Source organism: Triticum urartu, chromosome 3, assembly GCF_003073215.2.
Source record: "Triticum urartu cultivar G1812 chromosome 3, Tu2.1, whole genome shotgun sequence".
Classification (NCBI taxonomy): Eukaryota; Viridiplantae; Streptophyta; class Magnoliopsida; order Poales; family Poaceae; genus Triticum; species Triticum urartu.
In genome coordinates this window covers 636,700,838-636,714,860 of record NC_053024.1, presented here as the reverse complement: position 1 = coordinate 636,714,860, position 14,023 = coordinate 636,700,838, and the positions used below count along the sequence as shown (strand labels likewise).

General features: G+C 43.4%; 1 pseudogene; it reads left to right on the top strand.

Moving 5' to 3' along the window:
- Positions 1-12,708, top strand: part of LOC125547067 — a 35,767-nt pseudogene extending 23,059 nt beyond the window's left edge.
- Positions 12,709-14,023: the final 1,315 nt, after the last annotated feature.

Genomic DNA, 14,023 nt, shown 5'->3' with positions numbered 1-14,023 from the left:
AGGAAACATAACCATCTTTGATTAACGAGCTAGTCAAGTAGAGGCATACTAGTGACACTCTGTTTGTCTATGTATTCACACATGTATTATGTTTCCGGTTAATACAATTCTAGCATGAATGATAAACCTTTATCATGATCTAAGGAAATAAATAATAACTTTATTATTGCCTCTAGGGCATATTTCCTTCAGTCTCCCACTTGCACTAGAGTCAATAATCTAGATTACACAGTAATGATTAACACCCATGGAGCCTTAGTGCTAATCATGTTTTGCTCGTGGAAGAGGCTTAGTCAACGGGTCTGCTACATTCAGATCCGGATGTATCTTGCAAATCTCTATGTCTCCCACCTGGACTAGATCCCGGATGGAATTGAAGCGTCTCTTGATGTGTTTGGTTCTCTTGTGAAATCTGGATTCATTTGCCAAGGCAATTGCACCAGTATTGTCACAAAAGATTTTCATTGGACCCGATGCACTAGGTATGACACCTAGATCGGATATGAACTCCTTCATCCAGACTCCTTCGTTTGCTGCTTCCGAAGCAGCAATGTACTCCGCTTCACATGTAGATCCCGCCACGACGCTTTGTTTAGAACTGCACCAACTGACAGCTCCACCGTTTAATGTAAACACGTATCCGGTTTGCGATTTAGAATCGTCCGGATCAGTGTCAAAGCTTGCATCAACGTAACCGTTTACGATGAGCTCTTTGTCACCTCCATATACGAGAAACATATCCTTAGTCCTTTTCAGGTATTTCAGAATGTTCTTGACCGCTGTCCAGTGATCCACTCCTGGATTACTTTGGTACCTCCCTGCTAGACTTATAGCAAGGCACACATCAGGTCTGGTACACAGCATTGCATACATGATAGAGCCTATGGCTGAAGCATAGGGAACATCTTTCATTTTCTCTCTATCTTCTGCAGTGGTCGGGCATTGAGTCTGACTCAATTTCACACCTTGTAACACAGGCAAGAACCCTTTCTTTGCTTGATCCATTTTGAACTTTTTTTCAAAAAAATTTCAAGGTATGTGCTTTGTGAAAGTCCAATTAAGTGTCTTGATCTATCTCTATAGATCTTTATGACTAATATGTAAGCAGCTTCACCGAGGTCTTTCATTGAAAAACTCTTATTCAAGTATCCCTTTATGCTATCCAGAAATTCTATATCATTTCCAATCAGTAATATGTCATCCACATATAATATCAGAAATGCTATAGAGCTCCCACTCACTTTCTTGTAAATACAGGCTTCTCCAAAAGTCTGTATAAAACCAAATGCTTTGATCACACTATCAAAGCATTTATTCCAACTCCGAGAGGCTTGCACCAGTCCATAAATGGATCGCTGGAGCTTGCACACTTTGTTAGCTCCCTTTGGATCGACAAAACCCTCCGGTTGCATCATATACAACTCTTCTTCCAGAAATCCATTCAGGAATGCAGTTTTGACATCCATCTGCCAAATTTCATAATCATAAAATGCGGCAATTGCTAACATGATTCGGACAAACTTAAGCATCGCTACGGGTGAGAAGGTCTCATCGTAGTCAAACCCTTGAACTTTGTCGAAAACCTTTTGCGACAAGTCGAGCTTTGTAGACAGTAATATTACCGTCAGCGTCAGTCTTCTTCTTGAAGATCCATTTATTCTCAATTGCTTGACGATCATCGGGCAAGTCAACCAAAGTCCATACTTTGTTCTCATACATGGATCCCATCTCAGATTTCATGGCTTCAAGCCATTTTGCGGAATCTGGGCTCACCATCGCTTCTTCATAGTTTGTAGGTTCATCATGATCTAGCAGCATGATTTCCAGAACAGGATTACCGTACCACTCTGGCGCGGTTCTCACTCTGGTTGATCTACGAGTTTCAGTAGTATCTTGTCCTGAAGTTTCATGATCATTATCATTAGCTTCCTCACTAATTGGTGTAGGTGTCGCAGAAACAGATTTCTGTAATGTACTACTTTCCAATAAGGGAGCAGGTACAGTTACCTCATCAAGTTCTACTTTCCTCCCACTCACATCTTTCGAGAGGAACTCCTTATCCAGAAAGTTTCCGAATTTAGCAACAAAAGTCTTGCCTTCGGATCTGTGATAGAAGGTGTATCCAATAGTTTCCTTTGGATATCCTATGAAGACACATTTCTCCGATTTGGGTTCGAGCTTATCAGGTTGAAGCTTTTTCACATAAGCATCGCAGCCCCAAACTTTCAGAAACGACAACTTTGGTTTCTTGCCAAACCATAGTTTATAAGGCGTCGTCTCAGCGGATTTCGATGGTGCCCTATTTAACGTGAATGCGGCCGTCTCTAAAGCATAACCCCAAAACGATAGCGGTAAATCAGTAAGAGACATCATAGATCGCACCATATTTAGTAAAGTACGATTACGACGTTCGGACACACCATTACGCTGTGGTGTTCCGGGTGGCGTGAGTTGCGAAACTATTCCGCATTGCTTCAAATGTACACCAAACTCGTAACTCAAATATTCTCCTCCACGATCAGATCATAGAAACTTTATTTTCTTGTTACGATGATTTTCAAGTTCACTCTGAAATTCTTTGAACTTTTCAAATGTTTCAGACTTATGTTTCATTAAGTAGATATACCCATATCTGCTTAAATCATCTGTGAAGGTGAGAAAATAACAATATCCGCCACGAGCCTCAATATTCATCGGACCACATACATCTGTATGTATGATTTCCAACAAATCTGTTCCTCTCTCCATAGTACCGGAGAACGGTGTTTTAGTCATCTTGCCCATGCGGCACGGTTCGCAAGTACCAAGTGATTCATAATCAAGTGGCTCCAAAAGTCCATCAGTATGGAGTTTCTTCATGCGCTTTACACCGATATGACCTAAACGGCAATGCCTCAAATAAGTTGCACCATCATTATCAACTATGCATCTTTTGGCTTCAACATTATGAATATGTGTATCACTACTATCGAGATTCAATAAGAATAGACCACTCTTCAAGGGTGCATGACCATAAAAGATATTACTCATATAAATAGAACAACCATTATTCTCTGATTTAAATGAATAACTGTCTCACATTAAACAAGATCCAGATATAATGTTCATGCTCAACGCTGGCACCAAATAACAATTATTTAGGTCTAATACTAATCCCGAAGGTAGATGTAGAGGTAGCGTGCCGACCGCGATCACATCGACTTTGGAACCGTTTCCCACGCGCATCGTTACCTCGTCCTTAGCCAATCTTCGCTTAATCCGTAGTCCCTGTTTCGAGTTGCAAATATTAGCAACAGAACCAGTATTAAATACCCAGGTGCTACTGCGAGCATTAGTAAGGTACACATCAATAACATGTATATCACATATACCTTTGTTCACCTTGCCATCCTTCTTATCCGCCAAATACTTGGGGCAGTTCCGCTTCCAGTGACCAGTCTGCTTGCAGTAGAAGCACTCAGTTTCAGGCTTAGGTACAGACTTGGGTTTCTTCTCTTGAGCAGCAACTTGCTTGCTGTTCTTCTTGAAGTTCCCCTTCTTCCCTTTGCCCCTTTTCTTGAAACTAGTGGTCTTGTTGATCACACTATCAAAGCGTTTATTCCAACTCCGAGAGGCTTGCACCAGTCCATAAATGGATCGCTGGAGCTTGCACACTTTGTTAGCTCCCTTTGGATCGATAAAACCTTCTGGTTGCATCATATACAACTCTTCTTCCAGAAATCCATTCAGGAATGCAGTTTTTACATCCATCTGCCAAATTTCATAATCATTAAATGTGGCAATTGCTAACATGATTCGGACAGACTTAAGCATCGCTACGGGTGAGAAGGTCTCATCGTAGTCAATCCCTTGAACTTGTCGAAAACCTTTTGCGACAAGTCGAGCTTTGTAGACAGTAACATTACCGTCAGCGTCAGTCTTCTTCTTAAAGATCCATTTGTTCTCAATTGCTTGCCGATCAACGGGCAAGTCAACCAAAGTCCATACTTTGTTCTCATACATGGATCCCATCTCAGATTTCATGGCTTCAAGCCATTTTGCGGAATCTGGGCTCACCATCGCTTCTTCATAGTTCGTAGGTTCATCATGATCTAGTAGCATGACTTCTAGAACAGGATTACCGTACCACTCTGGTGCGGATCTTACTCTGGTTGATCTACGAGGCTCAGTAGTAACTTGATCTGAAATTTCATGACCATCATCATTAAATTCCTCACTAATTGGTGTAGGTGTCGCAGAAACCGGTTTCTGTGATGAACTACTTTCCAATAAGGGAGCAGGTACAGTTACCTCATCAAGTTCTACTTTCCTCCCACTCACTTCTTTCGAGAGAAACTCCTTCTCTAGAAAGGATCCATTTTTAGCAACGAATATCTTGCCTTCAGATCTGTGATAGAAGGTGTACCCAACAGTTTCCTTTGGGTATCCTATGAAGACACATTTCTCCGATTTGGGTTCGAGCTTATCAGGTTGAAGCTTTTTCACATAAGCATCGCAGCCCCAAACTTTAAGAAACGACAACTTTGGTTTCTTGCCAAACCACAGTTCATAAGGTGTCGTCTCAACGGATTTCGATGGTGCCCTATTTAATGTGAATGTGGCCGTCTCTAAAGCATAACCCAGTTACGTTGTGATGTTTGGTAGCACACAAAGTGTTCTTCCGGTAAACGGGAGTTGCATAATCTCATAGTCATAGGAACATGTATAAGTCATGAAGAAAGCAATAGCAACATACTAAACGATCGGGTGCTAAGCTAATGGAATGGGTCATGTCAATCAGATCATTCAACTAATGATGTGATCCCGTTAATCGAATAACAACTCTTTGTCTATGGTTAGGAAACATAACCATCTTTGATTAACGAGCTAGTCAAGTAGAGGCATACTAGTGACACTTTGTTTGTCTATGTATTCACACATGTATTATGTTTCCGGTTAATACAATTCTAGCATGAATAATAAACATTTATCATGATATAAGGAAATAAATAATAACTTTATTATTGCCTCTAGGGCATATTTCCTTCAATTCCCTCCATCAACCACCCTCCAAATGACACCATTTTTAAGGAGTTCCAGACCATGCATAATACCTTGCCAAGTCACTGAGGTTGACTGAGGAAAAACTGTGTCAAGAAGATGCCCCTGAGGATAATATTTTGCCTTCATTACCTTAGCACATAACGAGTCCAGGTTAACCAGTAAACGCCAAGCTTTTTTTTGCCAGAAGAGCTTGACTAAATAACCTCAGGTCACGGAAGCCCATTCCACCCTCACCCTTTGGTCGCGTTAATTTATCCCAAGCCAACCAATGGGTTTTCCTCCTGTCCTCCTCATCGCCCCACAAAAAATTTCTTATAATCTGCGATAAATCCTCACAAAGAGAAGCAAGGAATTTAAAAATACCCATGGCGTACACCGGGAGAGCCTGAATTACTGACTTAATAAGGTCTTCTTTCACCCCGCTTGAAGCATATTTATAAATCTAGTCAGAGAGACGTTTCACTGCCTTTTCCTTAGTAGACTGGAATCTATCAGCTTTCATTCTTCCTTGAGGAACAGAAAGGCCGATATATTATCCTCAAAACCCTCCACAGTAATCTTTAAGATGACCATTGTAGACACTTGGTTTTCCATACTGCACGACTTCCCAAACATAATCGAACATTTATCTGGACTGAGTAACTGACCAGTTCCCCTCTCGTACATATTCAAAATATTCTTGATGGTCATAGCTTGATCAATGGATCCTTTAAAGAATGATAGAGTATCATCGGCAAATAATAAATGAGAGATACCTGGAGCATTTTTGTTCAGCCTGAAATCCTTGAGGGTACCATTCACGCAAGCATTCTGGAGCAACAACGAAAGTGCTTCTGCCACAAACAAGAATAAGTATGGGGATAACGAATCACCTTGCCTTAGTCCACAAGAGGGGGAGAACGTCTCCAACAGCTTCCCATTCAAACGCACAGCAAACTTCACAGTCGTAACACATGTCATAATCCAATTAATCCACATAGGTGCAAAGCCCAATGCGCCAAGCATACTCCTCAAAAAATTGCCAATCCACCCGATCATATGCCTTAGCAAGATCGAGCTTGTAAGCGCAAAACTCCCCCCTTTGATCTTTTAACGTACTCAAAGAATGCATGCATTCGAAAGCTATAAGAGCATTATCAGAAATTAACCTGCCTGGAATGAACGCACTTTGAGCAGGGGAGATCATACCATCCAATAGGGGTCTAAGTCTGTTAACAAGAAATTTGGAAATAATCTTGTAAATAACATTGCATAGATTGATTGGCCGAAAAATCTTTCATTGACTGTGGATTCTTCACTTTAGGAATAAGAACAATAGACGTGTCATTGACCCCATCTGGCATCCTTCCAGAAGTAAAAAATTGTTGCACTACTCGGACAATATCATTCTTAATCAATCCCCAATTACGTTGGAAGAATCTAGCCGGAAAGCCATCCGGACCCGGAGCTTTTAAAGGCCCAATTTGGAAAAGGGCGTCACTAATTTCTTTCTCAGTGAAAGGTTTGCATAACTCATCATTCATATCATCACTAACAAGAGGTCTCAGAAGCGGTATAATAATAGTCGGGTCAACCATGGCATCACAAGTATACAATTGCTTAAAGAAGGAATTAGCAATACCTTGAATTTCTTCTACATTTTCTGTAAGAGAACCATCGTCCTTCCTGATAGAAGAAATATTATTCTTTTTTGCTCTCCAAGAAGCCTCCCGATGAAAGAAATTTGTATTCTGATCTCCCCATCTCATTTTATCAAGGCACGATCTTTGCTTCCACATAATCTCTTCCTTTAACAGTAATTCATCCATCTCATTGAGAATCTTCTTCCTCTCCAAAATAGCACACTGACTATCAGACGAGAAAAGTACATTTAACCTTTTATGAGCAGACTCAAGTTTTTTAGGAAGATAACCAATATGAACTCGACTCCACCCATGTAGAGATTTCATAACTCTATCTAGATTATTCGCAACATCCCTCAAATCTTCCACATGAATCCCTTTAGTCCAGCAGGACTTAACTTGATCATCCAACACCATCCCTTCCCTCTCCCAGTATGATTCATACCTCAAGTGCTTTGTAATTTTACCAACTTTGGGATCTCCCAGCAGATGAATAATAAGAGTACAATGGTCTGATCTTGAGCTCAGAATGTGGGATACCTTACAACGAGGGAATAACAAAGACCATTGAGGGCAAGCCACCGCGCGATCAAGACGCACCTTGACATTTCCGTCGCCTTCTTGCTTATTATTATAAGTCCATGGGACGCCTTGGAAACCCAAATCAAATTAATTACATTCCAAAAGGACTTCATAGAAATTTTACATGAGTCTATTTGACCTCTTATGACGAGAAACGTGCTCATTTTGCCACATAGCCTTGTTAAAGTCACCCACCATAAACCAAGGACCCGTGCCAAGAGGTTTTATTCGCCTCAAAAGATCCCACATAACGTACCATTGGCTCGCCTTTGGTTCCCCGTAAACGAAGGTACATCTCCATTTAGATCCATCTCCATTGCTGATGTACATGTCAATAAAATGATCACCAAACTTATTTAGTTCAAGAAAATAATTCTCATCCCAAAAAACTGCCAAGCCCCCACCATTTAGATCCATCTCCATTGCTGATGTACATGTGAATAATGTTGTTCTAGGACTACCACTTAATGACACCAACAATACTTGACCTAGTCCTAGAGGCGAGACTAGGAACCTTTTATTTAACCGTTTATCATTCCACACGTACATATGAGTTTTCTACTGAATCACATATTCCAGGATCATAGCAGTTATAGCACGAAAAGTAAACTCTATAATTATGAATATGGAAATATAATTATACAAATACTATTTCCTCTAGGGCATATTTCCAACATGAACTTCATATCAAAGTCAACAGCAGCGAGCACATTCTGGCTTGTGTAGTGCTTCCTCCCCCTGTATGCTGCAGATTGTGACTGAGGCACTCTCGCAGTGACATGAGTACCATCTATTACCCCAATGCAATCCTGGAATGGCAAATGAAGATTGTGTTAGTGCTCACTTTGAACAATACAAGCATATCAAGCCATGAAGCACATACTATCAGTGCTCACCTTGAAGTATGGATGCCACTCTTGGGCTAGTGTGAATCTTAGTAGGAGTCCGGCCGATTGGTGACTTGATCATCTCTCTTTTGAGCTCCCTAATAGCATAGAGCACTTGCTTGAAGTACCTTGAGATGCTCTCCATTGATCTCCGGAACGTGTTGTGTATAACCCTGAACCTCTGGTTCTGGCTAATGTCTACAACACAACCTTCTTCTTGTAGACGTTGTTGGGCCTCCAAGTGCAGAGGTTTGTAGGACAGTAGCAAATTTCCCTCAAGTGGCTGAACTAAGGTTTATCAATCCGTGGGAGGCGTAGGATGAAGATGGTCTCTCTCAAACAACCCTGCAACCAAATAACAAAGAGTCTCTTGTGTCCCCAACACACCCAATATAATGGTAAATTGTATAGGTGCACTAGTTCATCAAAGAGATGGTGATACAAGTGCAATATGGATGATAGATATGGGTTTTTGTAATCTAAAAATATAAAAGCAGCAAGGTAACAAGTGGTAAAAGTGAGCGTAAATGGTATTGCAATGCTAGGAAACAAGGCCTAGGTTCATACTTTCACTAGTGCAAGTTCTCTCAACAATAATAACATAATTGGATCATATAACTATCCCTCAACATGCAACAAAGAGTCACTTCAAAGTCACTAATAGCAAAGAACAAACGAAGAGATTATTGTAGGGTATGAAACCACCTCAAAGTTATCCTTTCTGATCAATCTATTCAAGAGTCCGTAGTAAAATAACATGAAGCTATTCTTTCCGTTCAATCTATCATAGAGTTCGTACTAGAATAACACCTTAAGACACAAATCAACCAAAACCCTAATGTCACCTAGATACTCCAATGTCACCTCAAGTATCCGTGGGTAGGATTATATTATATGCATCACACAATCTCAGATTCATCTATTCAACCAACACAAAGAACTTCAAAGAGTGCCCCAAAGATTCTACCGAAGAGTCAAGACGAAAACGTGTGCCAACCCCTATGCATAAGTTCACGAGGTCACGGAACTCGCAAGTTGATCACCAAAACATACATCAAGTAGATCACGTGATATCCCATTGTCACCACAGATAAGCACATGCAAGACATACATCAAGTGTTCTCAAATACTTAAAGACTCAATTCGATAAGATAACTTCAAAGGGAAAACTCAATTCATCACAAGAGAGTAGAGGGGGAGAAACATCATCAGATCCAACTATAATAGCAAAGCTCGCGATACATCAAGATCGTGCCACCTCAAGAACACGAGAGAGAGAGAGAGATCAAACACATAGCTACTGGTACATACCCTCAGCCCCGAGGGAGAACCACTCCCTCCTCGTCATGGAGAGCGCCTGGATGATTAAGATGGCCATCGGAGAGGGATTTCCCCCTCCGGCAGGGTGCCGGAACAGGCCTAGATTGGTTTTCGGTGGCTACGGAAGCTTCTGGCGGCGGAACTCCCGATCTATTCCGCTCCTCGATGTTTTTAGGGTATATGGACATATATAGGCGAAAGAAGTCGGTCAGGGGAGCCATGAGGGGCCCACGAGGGTGGGGGCGCGCCTCCCTGCTTCGTGGCCACCTCGAAGCTTCCTTGACTTCAACTCCAAGTCTCCTGGATCACGTTCGTTCCAAAAATCATGCTCCCGAAGGTTTGATTCCGTTTGGACTCCGTTTGATATTCTTTTTCTGCGAAACACTGAAACAAGGGGAAAAACAGAAACTGGCACTGGGCTCTGGGTTAATAAGTTAGTCCCAAAAATAATATAGAAGTGCATAATAAAGCCCATAAACATCCAAAACAGATAATATAATAGCATGGAACAATCAAAAATTATAGATACGTGATACGTCTCCAACGTATCTATAATTTTTTATTGTTCCATGCTATTATATTATCAACCTTGGATGTTTTGTATGCATTTGTATGCTATTTTATATGATTTTTGGGACTAACCTATTAACCCAGAGCCTAGTGCCAGTTTCTGTTTTTCCCTTGTTTCAGTGTTTCGCAGAAAAGGAATATCAAACAGAGTCCAAACGGAATGAAACCTTCAGAAAAGTTATTTTTGGAAAGAAAGCAATACAGGAGACTTCGAGTGCACGTCAGGGGATCAACGAGTAGAGCACGATGCAGGGGGCGCGCCCACCCCCTGGGCACGCCCTCCACCCTCATGGGCCCCTCGTGGCTCCCTTGATGTATTTCTTCCGCCTATATATTGTTGGAAATATGCCCTAGAGGCAATAATAAAATGGTTATTATTATATTTCCTTGTTCATGATAATTGTCTATTGTTCATGCTATAATTGTGTTATCCGGAAATCGTAATACATGTGTGAATATATAGACCACAACATGTCCCTAGTAAGCCTCTAGTTGACTAGCTCGTTGATCAATAGATGGTTATGGTTTCCTGACCATGGACATTGGATGTCATTGATAACGGGATCACATCATTAGGAGAATGATGTGATGGACAAGACCCAATCCTAAGCATAGCACAAGATCGTGTAGTTCGTCTGCTAGAGCTTTTCTAAGTGTCAAGTATCATTTCCTTAGACCATGAGATTGTGCAACTCCCGGATACCGTAGGAGTGCTTTGGGTGCACCAAACGTCACAACGTAACTGGGTGGCTATAAAGGTACACTACAGGTATCTCCGAAAGTGTCTGTTGGGTTGGCATGAATCGAGACTGGGATTTGTCACTCCGTATGACAGAGAGGTGTCTCTGGGCCCACTCGGTAATGCATCATCATAATGAGCTCAATGTGACTACGCAGTTGGTCACGGGATGATGTGTTACGGAACGAGTAAAGTGACTTGCCGGTAACGAGATTGAACAAGGTATTGGGATACCGACGATCGAATCTCGGGCAAAGTAACATACCGATTGACAAAGGGAATTGAATACAGGATTGTCAAATGGTGCTCTTTTCATTTGAAACATCCACAGGGCCTCTGTGTCGTTGCAGTTGTAGATGTATTTCAGATTGGCGATCCTCTCCTGCTCCCACATAAACATTGGAGCATAACAAATGACGGGTCTCTCACCATGACGAACAGCTCTCCTGTGCATTAACATGACCCATGCCTGAATCACAGCAATCAGTGCTGCCGCCTGAACTACCAGCCTCATCTGTGCGTCCATAACCTAGTCGATATCGAGGGTCCGTTAAGCATGGGGAAATCGATCCTACCATCAGAACAACATACGGGAGAGGGGGTGTTTCTTACTGGCACCGGAGACGAGGATGACGAAGGGGTGGCATGGCTAAGGCAAGGACGACCTGACAGTGTCCAACAGGAAGGGGGCACTGGACTTGCAGCCGGATAGTGTTGCTGCCGCGTCCGCGGCCATCGTCGCCGCTTGCGCAGATCTGAGTTGCCGCCGCCACCGCTGGTGAGCCTAGAGGAAGTGGTTGTCCTAGAGGTAGTGGTGACCGAGTAATTGGGGGTGAGGCTAGATTTGACGTTGTGCCGCCGCGCTCGATTTCCATCTCCCGCCACCCCCTCATTTTCGGGTTGCTTCCGCGCGTGTGAGCTTGCGCCGCACTGAGCCCGACTTGCTAGAAACTGCCGATTCGAGGGTTTTCAGCGAGCGAGGCTCTGGGCTGCTTTAAACTTCGTGCCCATGCGAGCCAGTCCACCCCTTATGCAACCAAACACACATTTCGTGGCCCAACTCGGCTTGGTTGGCCCAAATGCAGCAACCAAACACGTCTACACAAAGTTGGCCATCTGGCTATTGCTCCTAAGCAACTCGTCAGCGTACTTTGGCCATGGAATCAGTGATTCTGATGACCAATGCTTGAAGGACCTCAAACAATCGTTGATAATGATATTCTAGGGACAAAATTCTGATGTAATTTTATTGACATCCGCGATGACAGTGGCATATGTTGGTTCACCAGAGTGGAATGTTGGCACCCTGATGAGAACAGGGTTCTCAGTTTGCACCTCGGCAGCCTAGGACTCGAAGGCCCATTCCCTTGAGTCCTCGAGCTTTGCACCTCCATCACTGCCTTGGACCTGTCAGGCAACAACTTTTCAGGGCCGCTCTCGGAACATATCTTGGAGTAGATGCCCTATGTGAGCTTTCTGTACATCTCGAATAACGGCTTCTCAGGTGGAATCCACGCAAGCATCGTGAACATGACCTACCTCAATGTCATTGCTCTTCAACACAACCAGTTCGCCGGCGGAATTCCGACGATCAACCTTTCACGACTCATTTCTTTCAACGTCGCCGAGAACTCTGTTGTCGGGTCCTGTCCCGGACTCTCTGCAACGCTTCCCGGCTGCCAACTTCATGGGCAATCCGGGGCTATGCGGGGCGCCGCTGGACAAGAAGTGCAGGAAGAGGTTCAGGGTGCAGATACATGTTCGGCTTGTCTGGGTTTGGGAGATGTTTGTCCGGATTCGGAAGCTCCTGCATAGGATCAACGACGCGTCCAGCATAGGGGCGTTGGCTGGGTTCATCTTGGGGTTCGTGGTGACCTTCTACTTCCCGCACAAGTTCTTGTTTTGTGGGAGGCTCCAGCCCTACGTCTTTCCTATTTGTGGGTGATGACGTGTACCACGTGCATATGCAGTGTGATTGTTCAGAGATCTGCTTAATAAAAAATTATCCACATTGGTTTTCAATTTGAAGCATGAGTGGCTGATTGGGCACTGATCAATGCTTAACGCTGGAAATCCCTTTTGGAGCTCGGCCTCCAATGAGGCCTCCAAATTCAAAATTCATATTTTTTACGTTTCAAAAATTCTGAAAAAAAACCCACAGATATACATGAAGGCATAACACATATGTGTGTAAATTTTCAGGACAAAATACGTTGAAATGAGGGTTGTGCAAAAAAACAAATCTGAGGCTGTTTAACACACGCTACAACCATGTTCTCAGGCCATGAATTTGTCTTTTTTGCACAGGTCGCAACTCAAGGTATTTAATCATGAATTTTTACACACATGTGGGTTACATCCTTACATACAACATTTTTTTAAAATTATTTGAACCATAAAAGTTTGAATTTGAAATTTTCAAAAAATAAAGGCCTTCATGAAGCTCAGCCTTCAAAAGGCCTCCCTCGCTTAACATTTATTATATACTCCCTTCATTTCATAGTTCTTGTTCATGACAAGAGTTATGGAGCAGATGAAGTAGTTGAGAAGCGGGCCCATGCGCCTTGTCGGATGTCACCAATGGGCAGTAGCATTCTCGCGTTATCTCTACTCCTAATTGCTCAGTCCATACGTCGTTCGTTCGTTCGTTCCCTTCCACCCATCGACCGATCGAAGGAAGTCGCCCCCACCTCGCACGCCTCCCCCCCTTTTTTCCTATTTCCGTTTCGGCCTTTCGGCCCAAGACGTTTCTCTCCTCTCGCACCCCCTCGTGTGTAGGGTTTCATCAGGGAGATGTTGTGCCGCCGTCGCTCCATTCGTCATCTCCCGCTCGACTGCTCCTCCCCTCGACTAGGGTTTCTTGAGCGCTCCGACGCCGCCCGAGCCCTGTCACCTCCAGTTCGCACCTGATCCTCTCCATCCCTCGTTGTGTCCCAATCCACCCCTCACACTCGTACCATCCCCTCCTCCAGGATCGACGATTGTACCACAATGCGTCGACTCTGCTTCTCCTGGTGATGACCTGAGGGGATGTGTTTCCAGGCGTTGGATGGCGATCGTGGCCAAGTTGCGGCAGTGCCTCAGGGTTGCTGGTGACGGGTGGGACTACCTAAGCATGATCGATGGCTGCTCCAGAGTGCATCAACTTGGCATCTCAGGCGGCGGCAAAAAGCGAGCTACGGCGGAGCCTCGACGTTGCCTGGCGAGGAAGTGGTGCAAGGTGCGGGTCTACAGCTCCTGGGGCATGCTTCTCCCACCAC